Source organism: Chionomys nivalis, chromosome 3, assembly GCF_950005125.1.
Source record: "Chionomys nivalis chromosome 3, mChiNiv1.1, whole genome shotgun sequence".
NCBI classification, from domain to species: Eukaryota; Metazoa; Chordata; class Mammalia; order Rodentia; family Cricetidae; genus Chionomys; species Chionomys nivalis.
In genome coordinates, this window is record NC_080088.1 from 75,624,182 (window position 1) to 75,637,425 (window position 13,244).

Sequence of the window (13,244 nt, forward strand, 5' to 3'; positions counted from 1 at the left end):
CAGCGGGCAGCGGTCTGCTTTCCTGACATAGCTGTTAGCAACTTCTGGACATCGCTGCCACATAGTGGCCCCATAGGAGGAGCCAGGACATTTATCAGAAACGGAACTGATGGATTAAAGTGGAATCAGGTGAATTGATAGCTCTTCCCCCCTCTGCCCGCCCCCACCCCCCGAGCACTTAAATACTGCTCTTTGTCAGATCTCAGGGTGGCAGAGACAGGGAGAGGGACTCCATAGTGAGGGAGGAGGGGACAGGTAGGGTGTGAATGATAGCTATGTGTCAATGGTGAGGGACAAGAAGGTGACCATGGTAGGGAAAGAAGAAAGCTGTGGGAACAGGTAGGGTGAGCTGGGTGGTGTTGGGGACAGGTGCGAGCTTCTGAGCCTTTGGTAGAGGGGCCATGACCACACAAACCCTGTCCCCTTGAGACTGGAACCAAGGGCTAACCCTTCCCCCCACTAGCGGTGGGACAACAAGGAAAACCTAGTGGCGTGCTCATTCATTCCTTCGTGTGTGCGTGTGACACACTGCAACCGAGGGAGGCGATAAGTGGTCAGGCAGGGATGGTGACAATCCAGACTCACATGCAGGGCTATAGTCTCTTCCTACAGGAGGTTTGGTGTTAGCAGGTGTAGGGTACCTGCCCTTGGTCAGTCATTGCCACTCTGTAGAGTCTTACCTGCTGGGCCCATCCTGCTGTGTCCTGGTATTTTCTTGAGGTCCTTCAACTACTGAGGTGGACCTAGCTCCAAACCTGGTGTAGGCCACACGGAGCAGAGTGATTACTCTCCCACCTCAGCCCACGAATGTGGCCAGAGGCTGCACACACATTACAGCTCCCTGGCTGGAAGTCAAGTCGATGTGTGAGTTGTGCATAGCGGCTCCTAGGTAGCCAGGGTGTGGTCCCACCGTGCCCACCCTCTAGCCTTGTTTCTGTGGCAGTTTGCTTTGGCGGGAGATTTACGAGGAAGAACAGGCAAAGCAGTACCAAGTTTAGTCTGTGTCAGAGGTGTGCTTAGCTTGACCCAGTGCTGGTCACTACCCTAGCAGGGTTGCTCGTGTTCATGGTGGTCCCTGGTCCTTCCGACATGGAAGTGCTGAGCGGAAGAAGCAAAGGGCACCAGAGGGATGGGGTCTGAAGCAGCTGCTAGGAGATGTAGCTTTGGGTCCTGGAGAAGAGAACTCATGGCTATTCAAACCAGGAGCCAGGCTGTTGGGAGGGTGGAACTGAGGCTGTTCAGGTACACCCCATCTTTGCATGAGCCCCGCTCACCATCCCTGGGCTCTGAGCTCTGATGTCTGTAAATGGGCAGAATGTGTGCGTGTGTGAGAGAGAGAGACAGAGACAGAGACAGAGACAGAGGCAGAGAGAGACAAAGAGAGACAGAGAGAGAGCGAGCTCCATTCCCACACCGAGTCTGCCCATTCATTATCTCTTACTTCTTCATCCACCAAAACAACATGGCTTAGACATCAGGGCAGGTGGGCTCTTCTTCCTTCTGCTCCCTTGTTGTTGTTGTTGTGTGTGACAATATATCATGTGTCCCAGGTTGGCCTTGAACTACATATATTGGAGGATGCCTTTACCTCTTGCGTGCCAGGCATCTAGCCATGTACTACCACGCCTGGTTTATGTGACGCGGGGGACGGATCTCAGGGCTTTGTGTACACTAGGCAACCCCTTTACCACCTGAGTTACATCCCTGTCATCCTTGTGGCTTTGTGAGTGAGGGTTGTGTCCAGGTGCTTTTCTGGGACCCTAAACCCTCCTTTTGGGAAAGCTGAGGCTCCTTTTAAAAGATGCTCTTGTCTCAGTTTTGTTTCAGTCTCGATGGAGGGTGGCCCCCAGCACTGGCCACTTACCGACAGCCTCTGGACTTAGATGGCCACAGCCATGCCTGGTGTGCTCAGTGCAGGGAAATGGGCTGAGCTTGCAGATGGGCTGGGCTGGGAGGCCCAGAGGCTGAGCAAACAAAGCACAAACTGTAAATATGCCTGTTCGCTCTGCTAATCGCTTAGCCTCTCCCACCTAGGACCTGCAGGCCTGGAGACAGCAGGGGCTGGGCCTGGGCTTGGAGTCAGCCAACCCAGAGAGGGGAGTATCCAGTAGAGAAAGCATGGGGAGCCCCTGTACTGCAGCTGGATTGTCCAGGAGCTTTTCTCCTGGGTCCAGTTGAATCCCACAGCGGCTGCTCTGATGGTTCTAGGGTGATCTGGGGCCTGGGGACTCCTTGACTTTCCTCTGCTCTCTTCCCCTGCCTGTCTTCCTGCCCCTGCCCACTGAAAGTTCTGCTTCTCAGATGTCTCTGGTCTTGCACAAGGAGAGGCTGAGCTGACCTGGCTCAGGAGGAGACCCCTAAGGCTGAGCCTCTGCCAACTTGGATCCAGCAGGCTCATGCCTCCTGTGAGAAAGCCTGGGTCCAGTGACCTTCTAGGGTCACATGAACTGACAGCCATCTAGCGGGCTGTGGCTGAAGCTCTGAGACATGTGTGAGAGAGCACTGCCTATAGCTCAACCGACTCCCTTCTCTGTCTGCAGGCACCACACCCTCCTAAGTTGCCTGTAAGGCTCCTGGGGATTGGCCATGGGCAGGCTTCACCTGCCTGGGCTGTGTTCCCTGCACACTTGGGCAGCTCGCGGAGTCTGTGAAGGTCTGCAGGTCCCTCCCTTGGATGATCAGAGAAGCTTACCCAACAAGCTCCTTGGTCTGGTTTCTGGTGTTCGGGGTCTTAGGGATCAATCTTAGTTTTGGGTACTCAGTTTTCCCAGCTAGAGGCCAGAGATTGGGAGAGGTATCTCCAGAGATGAGTTTTTGGAGGGCCCACCTCCCATCCCCCATCTGTATCAGTTCTCTGACCGTCTGGATGCTTGGCCTGGATATCTCCACGAAGTCACTCCTAATGAGGTTGCCTCTGTACGTTTCCAAGCGTGTGGAAATCTCAGGGATGTTTCCTGTGGGAGACACTGCCAGCCTCTGCTGATTAATATCTGTCTTCCCATTTGCTCCCAGCCCAAGCTTCTGTACCCTGACCCTGGAACCCCACTTGTAATCTTTCTAGCTTGTCATCCTCCTGCACCAGCACTGAGCTTTGCCCTCCCTGACTCCCATCCCAAGTCCACCTGGAACCCCAGTAAGGGAGCTGCTGAGGGCCCGAGTCCGTGGGGCCCAGTCACTGCAGTGCTGAGTGGGGAGGCAGCAGAGCAGACACACTATTCTTGGAGGCGGCTCAAGGGTCCTCCAGGTGATACGGTATCATGGGGTGTAGAGAGACCCATAGCGGTTACAGTCAGAGCTGTAACCTGACCTGCAGGAGGAGGCATTTGGCAGTAGCTGCAGACAGGATGTGGCCTCTAGATGTCAGTGCAAATGAGAAACAGAACGCGCGAGAGTGCATGAGAGTGAGAATTGTAGGTGTGCATATGTGAACAAGTATGTGTGAATATTAGTACTGGCACACATGTGAGTGTGTGAGAAGGTGGGGTGGTCGCGTGAAAGCACGCCGATGAATGTGAGTAGCCATGAGTGAGCAGTGTGTGGACATTCACGTGTGTTGTGAGTGGATCTGGGTGCATTCACAGGGATGCCTACGAGAGTGTTAGGAGATATATGTTTATGAAGCACACATAAGGGTATGTGATCGCACAACTGCCCGGGCATATGTCGAATGCTTGTGTACATGTCTGAGTGTACATGTACATGTGCAGATATATTAATGCACAGGTGTGTGTGAAGGTGTGTGAGTGCACGTGTGTGTGAAGGTATGTGAATGTGCATGTGTGTAAAGGTATGTGAATGTACATGTGTGTGAAGGTGTGTGAACGTGCATGTGTGTGAAGGTGTGTGAATGCACATGTGTGTGAATGTGCATGTGTGAAGGTGTGTGAATGTGCATGTGTGTGAAGGTGTGTGAACGTGCATGTGTGTAAAGGTATGTGAATGTACATGTGTGTGAAGGTGTGTGAATACACATGTGTGTGAATGTGCATGTGTATGCAGGTGTGTGAATGTGCATGTGTGTGGTGTGTGAATGTGCATGTGTGTGAAGGTGTGTGAATACACATGTGTGTGAATGTGCATGTGTATGCAGGTGTGTGAATGTGCATGTGTGTGGTGTGTGAATGTGCATGTGTGTGAAGGTGTGTGAATGTGCATGTGTGTGAAGGTGTGTGAATGTGCATGTGTATGCAGGTGTATGAATGTGCATGTGTGTGAAGGTATGTGAATGTGCATGTGTGTGAAGGCATGTGAATGTGTGTGAAGGTATGTGGACTCAGTTCAGAAGCTCTGACATCAGCTCAGTGGCAGCCAGGGTGGAAATGCTTGCTGAAGCCAGAACAGTTTTTTTTTTAATTTTTGAAATTATGATATAATTGCATAATTTTCCCTTTCCCTCTCTCCCTTCAACTTCTCCCATGTACCCCACCTTCTCAAGTCCACAGCCTCTTTTTCTTTGCTGTGACATATATATCCTCTATCCAAGGCAGTCTTAAGGCAGGAGCCCCAGCCTGCTCCCACAGCCTGGAAAGCCACCAAGGTCGCTGGACTGGAATCTTGGACATCTGAAAAGGTCATGATAAGCTCAGGAACTAGACTGGAGCTCTGAGGGTAGAGGAGAAGCTCAGCCCTTTCACCAGCCGTACGGTAGACTACAGCCTCACTGAGGCAACGACCAGAGGGGAAATTTCGTGTCTCTTATGGAATTGGAATGCAGCCCACAGAACTTGCCACCATAAGTCTCCTGCCTCTGCAGCCCCTGACCTCTGCTGGCCAATGTCCACTGTTAGCCACCGTATGTGGGCGCTGTGCTGTGTCCTTGCAAACCTGAGGTGAGAACAGCTCAGAGGGTGCAGGCGTTTCACATGCACAGCACATGTTCTGTAGAGCTGTTTGCAGTTCCATGAAGATTTTAGAGCTGATGCACTGAGCTGCGGCTGAGCAGTGCCTAGGGAGCGCTGAGCAGGAGGGTCCCAGCCAGGAAAACAGGGCAACTTTGTTTTCAGCTGGGGTGGGCAGTCCTGGACCAGCTTAATTGCTGGGAGGGGGGTGGACAACATATCAAGGTCCCGTGTGCATGTGGTTTGGATGCTCGTTCATGAAGCATCTCCCATGGCAGCCTGGAAGAACACAGTGTGTGGGGGGGAATGGTAGGGGGCAGGGGAGGGTTGCTGCTTGCCCTAGAGATACATCTTATCCTGCCTGGCCTCAGAAGTCTAGACCCATCTTGCCATGCCCCTGGAGCCTCTCCATTGAGGAGAGCTGTTGTCTCTCCGATTTAGTTAGCCCCCAGCACTGCACCCCAGTCCCACCCCCCTCACAGCTATTCCAGCATCTCTGGGTGGGAGTGGGAAGCCGGATGCAGCCGGCTCTGTTGCTGTTTTAAGAAAAGAGGGGATCAAGGCAGGGAGGGCCTAGCCCGTGTTCCAGTGGGGTTGTCTGGCTGAGGGACTGCACCTCGCCCCTGCACACCCCCCTACCGAGGTTCTTGGCTCCCTGCCTCGTTCATGAGGTCCTCTTTTCCTGGCAGGCCCGGCACCCCAGCCACCTCCCGCCCTGCTGTGGGTGTGATTTCACAGTGGCGTTCTCCTCGCCAGCTTGTGTCTCACATAGGGGATGTTTCCATTTTTACAGCAGAAAGAAGACGGTTCCAGGCGCCTTAGCTGCAGCCAGAGCACAGTGCTACCCCCCACCCGGAGCCGTGCAATGTCAGGTGCTTTGGGGGGTGGGCAGGTTCTGTGTTGCCAGCCATGGCCCTAATTGCTGTCACTCAGAGAGCTGCCTCTAGCCTGGGATGGGCAAGAGTAGGGTCTCAAGGGAAGATATCAGCCCCCAGGGGAACTGGAACCCCTGTCAGCCTCCTGACAGCCTCCTCCCAGATCCAAGCAGTACCTTTGAGCCCTGGGTGGGTCAATGACTACGGGACAGGGGCTTTGCTGGGGGACACTGAAAACATGTGCACTGGAGTATCCGGGCCAGGCGTTAACCAAGGTAAGTCTTCCTTCTGTGTGCCTCGGCTACGATGCCTACCTGTGGTAGCCTGTCCCTAGGGCTGGAATGAAGACACATAATGTCTCCACTCTGGCACGGGGCATGTGCATGATGATTCTGCTGCCAGGCCCCTCACTCTATTCTGTTGCCAAATGTACTCAAATGGCATCCCAAGGGTGTGGGGGAGATGACAGTGTTCATTGTCACCTAATTTTGCTCTCAGGACTGGCCTGCAGAATGTGTAAGTCAGGCTTCCTTGAAAAATAATATATGCTCTACAGGGTGCAGTGAAGGCCCATGAGTTTGACATCCAAAGTGTTCATAAACCAGCATGCACTCAGCTCTACTCCTGAATCTCGGGCGAAGGAACAGGAAGGACGGTAAGCAGCACACGCGACAATCTATAAAGAAAGCAATAGCAATGCTCAGGGAAACAAGACAGAGATTCAGTTTCACTCGTCATCAGACTTGTACATCCTGGAGAAACAGGATGCTGTCGACACTGGGGGCACACTGCTCTTGGGAGTAGCGGTACAGCAGCCACAGCCTTCTGGGCAGGGCAGGGCAGTTCAAGGGTAAACCTGAAAGGGGTCCTAATGCCTGAAGCAAATTCTGGATTGTATCTTGTCCTATGGGTTAACCACACAATTTTTTTCATAGGCTCTAAGAGGTAGAGAGAGTAAACTGAGGCACGTAGGGCCTAGGGTACACACGGACTATGAGCTCAGCCTGATCCCAGGCAGGCTCCGTGATCCATCCCTGGGGCCCAGACTCTGGGTGGATGGCCAAGCTCTTTTTTGGCTAGAACAGTACAGAGGTGGCCACAGCAGGAGCTGTGGACTCTGACACATGGTAACTCACAGAGGAGCCTGAAGCTTGGGTGGGCTCTGCCATCCTCCCACAGACCAGGCTGGTGGGAACTGGGCACAGGTTCCATCTTCTCAGAGCAGCTATGCACCTGGTGCATGTGTCCTTTCCATTTCCCCCTTGCCCCAGCTGTGCTAGGGGAACCACACTCCTCACTCCTGCAGCCTCCATGACTGCTGAGGCTTCTGCTTTGGCGGACCCCGCCTTACTCACATGACCTGTCTCTACTAGAAGGATATTTTTCCTCCCTGGTGAGCCCCAACAGTACGAGCCGAACAAAAGACAAGGCAGGAGTCAAGGGACTGGCAGCTTTTCCCTTCCCATGTGGGCCTAGGTGACAAGGACCTGTCTCTTCATCACACGAGGCATGTAAAGAGGCAGGGACGGAGATGGAGACAGGCTTCACAGGACCTCCCACACAGACTGACTCTGACCGAAGCTCACATGTCGGAGCAATGATGAGCAGTGTATCCTTGGGGACCCTGCCAGAGCCACATCGCACACCATACTTGGATTTCTTCTCATAAAACCCCTTCAGCCACGCCCCTCCACGCCCCGTCCTTTTCATGGGGGAACAAGCACCAAGCTCAAAGCACTGCTGTTGGCCACACTCCACTCCAGCGCTCACTGGAGAGTCAGCCTGTTCTCGCCGAGGCCACACAGTGTATCCTCCAGAGCCAAGCTGAAATTCTTGAAGTCCTGGTCACAGCCTATGTTTCTCCTTGTTAAATGGTGTATAGCCTCCAGCTGGGGCAAGAGACGCCACCTCTTTTGCAACCCCAGGCTTTTTTTTTTTCTCTTTGGTTTTTCAAGACAGTGTTTCTCTGTGTAGTCCTGGCTGTCCTGGAACTCACTCTGTAGACCAGGTTGGTCTCGAACTCACAAAGATCCTTCTGCCTCTGCCTCCTGAGTGTTGGGATTTAAGGTGTGCCTACTATCTTAATCCTCAGCAGGTATGGGCTTCTCTGGCTAAGCTTCCATGGTGGGCTGCAGCTCCAAGCTCAGATCCTATCCTGGGGGTTCTTGGTTCTCACTGTTACTCATAAAAGAATGGCTACTTCCTATGCCTGTGCACTAGACTTGGGCACTGCCTGGCGCAGGCCTTCCTTGGGGAAACCACCCCTGAAGGCAGAATGTGTTTCACACACACACACACACACACACACACACACACACACACACACACATCAAACATAAAGGCGTTCAGTGCATATACCCACATGGCACATGACAGCGGCACCGAGGGTGGGAAGGACAGTGAAAAACTTTAGCCAGCTAGGTCCGAGGCCCTCCAGCACCCACAAATACTTTCTGGAGGCATGGGACCTAGAATCAGAATTGGGGGTCTGAATGCCATCTGGTACCACTACCTGGGCTTCAGGGATCATGGAGAAGGTGTACCAATCTATTGAAACCAGCTTGGAGCCCTGGTCTGGGCTACTGGCTGTACAACTGCAGGGGACTGGCCTAGAGCGCATGTGTGTTATTAGGTAAGCTTGTTCTGTGATGAGGACATCCGTGGCATCTGATGCCCATAATCAGAGCCCCCAAGGTGTGTCTGAACACAGTGAAGATGTAAGAGTTCAGGCCTCAGACTTTAGGCTTCTCTAGGGATTGGTCCTGCTTTGAGAGTCCAGGCTAGGATCACTTCCCATCTGTGTCTCCGAGGCTACCCTGATTGCCTGAGGATCCCTGCCTCCACCTTCCTGGCTGGGCCCCTCCCACACTGTGGGGCCAGTTCAAATGCACTATCTTCTGGAAATGGTCGGTCTCTTCACCAGGGACTGAACACCCAAATCCTCCGAGAATCCAAAGGCAGGGAGCACCACTGCCCAGCTCGCCCACTCCCAAACTTCAACGGCTCCATCTGCCCAATCCCCACCTTGTCCTTAGTCTAAGTCCCCTTTGGATTTGGAACCACTGGTACAGCACACACTTACCTTGCCCATACCTTGCCCTGTCCTGACCCAGTCCTGTGCATCTCATCTCCCTGGACCACCGTTTCCTGCTCACTGCAGCCCATCCTCCTGGCTCTCTGCACATCCAGGCTAAAGGCTGCCCCTCACACCCGCAGGCTTATAGCCAGTCTACGGCTTTCTCCGAGGCGACTTTCACATTGGTACCTGCTGACTGTTGCTACCTTTCTGTCTTTTGTCAACTCAGAGACAGATTCTCCCATCTGTTGAGCCCATGTTGGGGTGATCCCTGGAGAAATCGAGGCTGTATCTATTGATCACTCTTTTCAGCCTTTTGACATGCTTGAGCCTCAGACACAGCACGGTCACCTGGACTGATGTGCCCAGGAAGGGGTATTAGTGGCCCACAGAACTTCTGGGGTTGTAGTTGCAGCAGCCCTGGGCCCAGTGTCACAGCACAGCCGAGGAGGCCCCAGGAGGCCCCAGCAGCCTGAAGCAGAAACCTGAGCCCTGACTGTGCGGCTGGTCTGAGGCCATTCTCTCCATGACCACACCAATAGATGATGAAGGAACTGGGGACCAGGGCGCGAAAGATGGGGGCTTCCATACCCCTGCCCAGCCCTTGGAGTTGCCTCCTGCCATGTCACCCCATTTGCTGCTCCGTGGTGTCATCTGGTCACTTCTTGGAGCTGGTGATGAGGCTGCTTGTTTTAAAATAGATTTTATTGTTACTCAGGTGGTAGGGGCGGGCACAGATCAGAAGACAACTGCCCTTGAAAAAAATCATTTATTCCTCACAGTCACCAAGAGGAACACACGTATCACAGGCACACGGACAATGCAAAAGCCAGTCCGGAGGCAGCGGGGACAAGAGGAGCACCTGCGCAAGAGCCTTTAACGTGGCATGTGCTGCAGCAATGAGGAAGACAGGGGCTTGAATAACTGCATCAGGCTTGGGGCCCAGTTGCTAAGTGCCTGGTCCTGGTTGGATCAAGCAGAGGCTGGTAGTCTGGGGTGTGAGAACATGGTAAAGAAAGAGGGTTGAATGTGGGTACAGGGTGAGGTGATTCGCAAATGCAGGAAGAACTGCCAGGTGAGCCTTTCACTGTCAAGCCCAAGTGCTTGGCATGGCCTCCAGATGGCAGAGCATCAGAAATAGACAAGGAAAGGCCTGCTCTTTTGCTGCTCCTTGGAGAAGGGGATTGGGCCACCAGACCCAGCAGTCCCAACTGCCCATGGAATGGGGCACCAGTCCCAGCAGTCCCAACTGCCCATGGAATGGGGCACCAGTCCCAGCAGTCCCAACTGCCCATGGGAAGGAGCACCAGACCCAGCAGTCCCGACTGCCCATGGGAAGGAGCACCAGGCCCAGCAGTCCCGACTGCCCACAGGATGGGGCACCACACCCAGCAGTCCTGACTGTCCAGCCTCCAGACGGCAGGGCAGCTCTATGGACTGCCCTCGGAGGCCCACTACCAGTTGAAATCCCTGAGGTACTGAGAATTACCTGAGAGAGGGATGGGTAGATCCCCAGCAGAGCTCCTGCCCCTACTCTAGACCTGGTCCCTCATGGCTGCTGTCTTCATGTGGCTTCTGGTTCTTGTGTCTTTTCTTTACCATGCTTGTCTGGAGAACTTCACAGGAAGAGGCATCCATAGCTCTACCACCACAGATATACGGGCTAGCAATGCCTGATCCCTGAGCCCCAGGACCCCTATCTGCTGTGACCCCTAGCTGAACATGACTGTGTGCAGCACCCAGCTCTTCAGTGGACCAGGGGCAGACTGTCCCAGGGAAGATGGAATTCCCTTCAGGATGGGCTTCTTGAACACCAGCCTTTTCTTCGTGCCTCTTGCTTTTTGCTGCATGGCTATGGCCTTTGGAGAACATCCAGTCCTTCCCAGTAGCTCCAGAACCAGCCCAGCCTATAGAACCTCCTCAGTACTGTAAAGAAATACCCATGCCACTGCCTGCCTCCCTGTGGGCCTCACTTGGTACTGAGGGAAGCCTCTTGGAGGGCATGCCACTGCTTTGGCTGGTCCGTGGCATCTATCTCCTAGAGAAGGACTGGAAACCTTTTATCACAACGGGACTGAATCCAAGTCCTGCTTTGGTCTTTTGGTTTTGTGTGTCCCATTTTATGCTCATTTCCTTCTTTTTGTGTGTTTCCCCCCTTTTAACTAAAATGATCCATTTATTGCGCTAAAGGCTGTGTATTCAGGACACTCACCCGGCAGGTGAGCCTGCATCATAAGCAATAACGTGAAACAAAGACACCCGTTCCTTTATATTCTAGACTATTTAATGGCATACAGACCGTGATGAACTTTGGGGTTATTCGCTCTTTAGTCGTGGTAACGTGGCCTTAATGCAAACTCATCATTTTAACCATTCTACAGTTCGCCGTGCAGTGGCGTTGTGTGTCTTTGCATTATTGTGCACCCATCTCTGTCATCCATCTGTGGAACTTTTCATCTTCTCTGACCGAAACTCTGCACGCTTTAAACATCTGCTTCAGCCTCTGGCAACTGCCACTCTGCTTTCTGTTCCCATGAATGCGACGGCTGTGGAGGGTGAGATCACACAGCCTTTTGTCCTTTTGTGACTGGCCTACTTCACCCCTCTGTTTCCACCTTTCTGCTGCACGACGTTTGGGCTCTCTGTGTTCCGGAGCTGTGGGAAGTACAGTAGATGTCCTGCTTTTGGTTCTCAGGGCTCACTTCTCAGTTTTCAAAAACACGCTTTAATCTCTGGTTCCCCACTTATCAAGCGTTTGGTAGGAAATCACACTGGTGGTCCCCAATATTGTAGACCCCGTCAGAGTTTAGTCAAATCTGTGGCCTTGAATTCTTTCCATACTCCTGTTACTCAGAACAGTAATACTAGGGCTGGAAAGATGGCTCAGTGCATAAGAACACTTGCTGCCTGGCAGAGGACCTGGTTCAGCTCCCAGAACCCACATGGTAGCTCACAATCACCTATAACTCCAGCCATGACCGCCTCTTCTGATCTCCAAGGCTCTGCACATACACGGTGCATGGGCAAAACACCCATACAATTGAATTTTTTAAAAAAGGCTATGCTGAGCTATTAGTATGTTTGTCTTAATTTCATCCCATGAGTTTCCCTGCCCCTGAGAGCACCTATACCCTGCACTAAATGTTCAGATTTGGATGGAGACGTGTTCCAGAGCTGAGTGATTTTTCAAGACAGGATTTCTCTGTTTTAGCAGCTCTGGCTGTCCTGGAACTCGCTTTGTAGACCAGGCTGCCCTCAGAGATCTGCTGGCCTTGGCTTCCCAGTGCTAGGATTACAGGCATGCACCACCACCGCCCAACTGAAGATCACAGGTTTCTTTTTTTTTTATTATTAATTAATTAATTAATTAAATTATTAAAGATTTCTGCCTCTTCCCCGCCACCACCTCCCATTCCCTCCCCCTCCCCCAATCAAGTCTTCCTTCCTCCTCAGCCCAAAGAGCAAGCAGGTTTCTCTGCCCTGAGCAGAAGGAGAGTGAGCACGAGCAAGGAACTCAGGACTGCGAGGGGTGCACCCACACACTGAGGCAATGGGGATGTTCTATCGGGAACTCACCAAGGCCAGCTGGCCGGGGACTGAAAAAGCATGGGACAAAACCGGTCTCGCTGAACATAATGGACAATGAGGACTACTGAGAACTGAAGAACAATGGCAATGGGTTCTTGATCCTATTGCATGTAATGGCTTTGTGGGAGCCCAGGTAGTTTGGATGCTCACCTTAATAGACCTGGATGGAGGTGGGTGGTCCTTGGACCTCCCACAGGGCAGATCACAGGTTTCTGTATGCTCTGCCAGGGTTGTGAGCGGGGCTGTGCCTCCAGGACCCCTCCTGCCTTGTTTTAACAACTTCAAAAGAAGCATTTTCATTGGTTTACTTTGGATCATGTGACTCCTCCCGTCTAATCAATGTGGGCAGGAATTAAGGCGTTGTGACTGGTTAAGTGTAGCCTATAAGGCTGACCCTGGCTGTCTACTGCAGGGCCGGGCTCCTGAGTTTAGCCATCTTATAGCGTTGCCATCCTGCAGAGCTGGCAGGCCTACTTTGTGGAGGAAACTGGTGTCTCCGTGAAGTGGCCTAGGAGACACCTTCATGGGGACTCTCGCTTACTTTTATGTAGCTGTGACCTAAATCCCTGAGGGAGCAAAGGTTCTTGTTGGCTTACTTCCAGAGGCTTCAACTCGGTTCATGGCCCCATGGGCTTGGGCAGAGCACTACAGGAGTGGGAGGGCAGGACATTTCATGAGCAGTTAGGAAGAAGAGAAAGGGCGGAGACCAGGCCAGGACATGGCCTCAAGGACACACCTCCCCAACTACTTTCTCTGAGTAGACATCTACCCTTCCACTAACACCGTCATCGAACCCCTCAAGGCTTCTACCCATTCCTTAAACAGGGCTGTGGTGACTGAATGGTTCCAAATGCTGTCACAGAGATA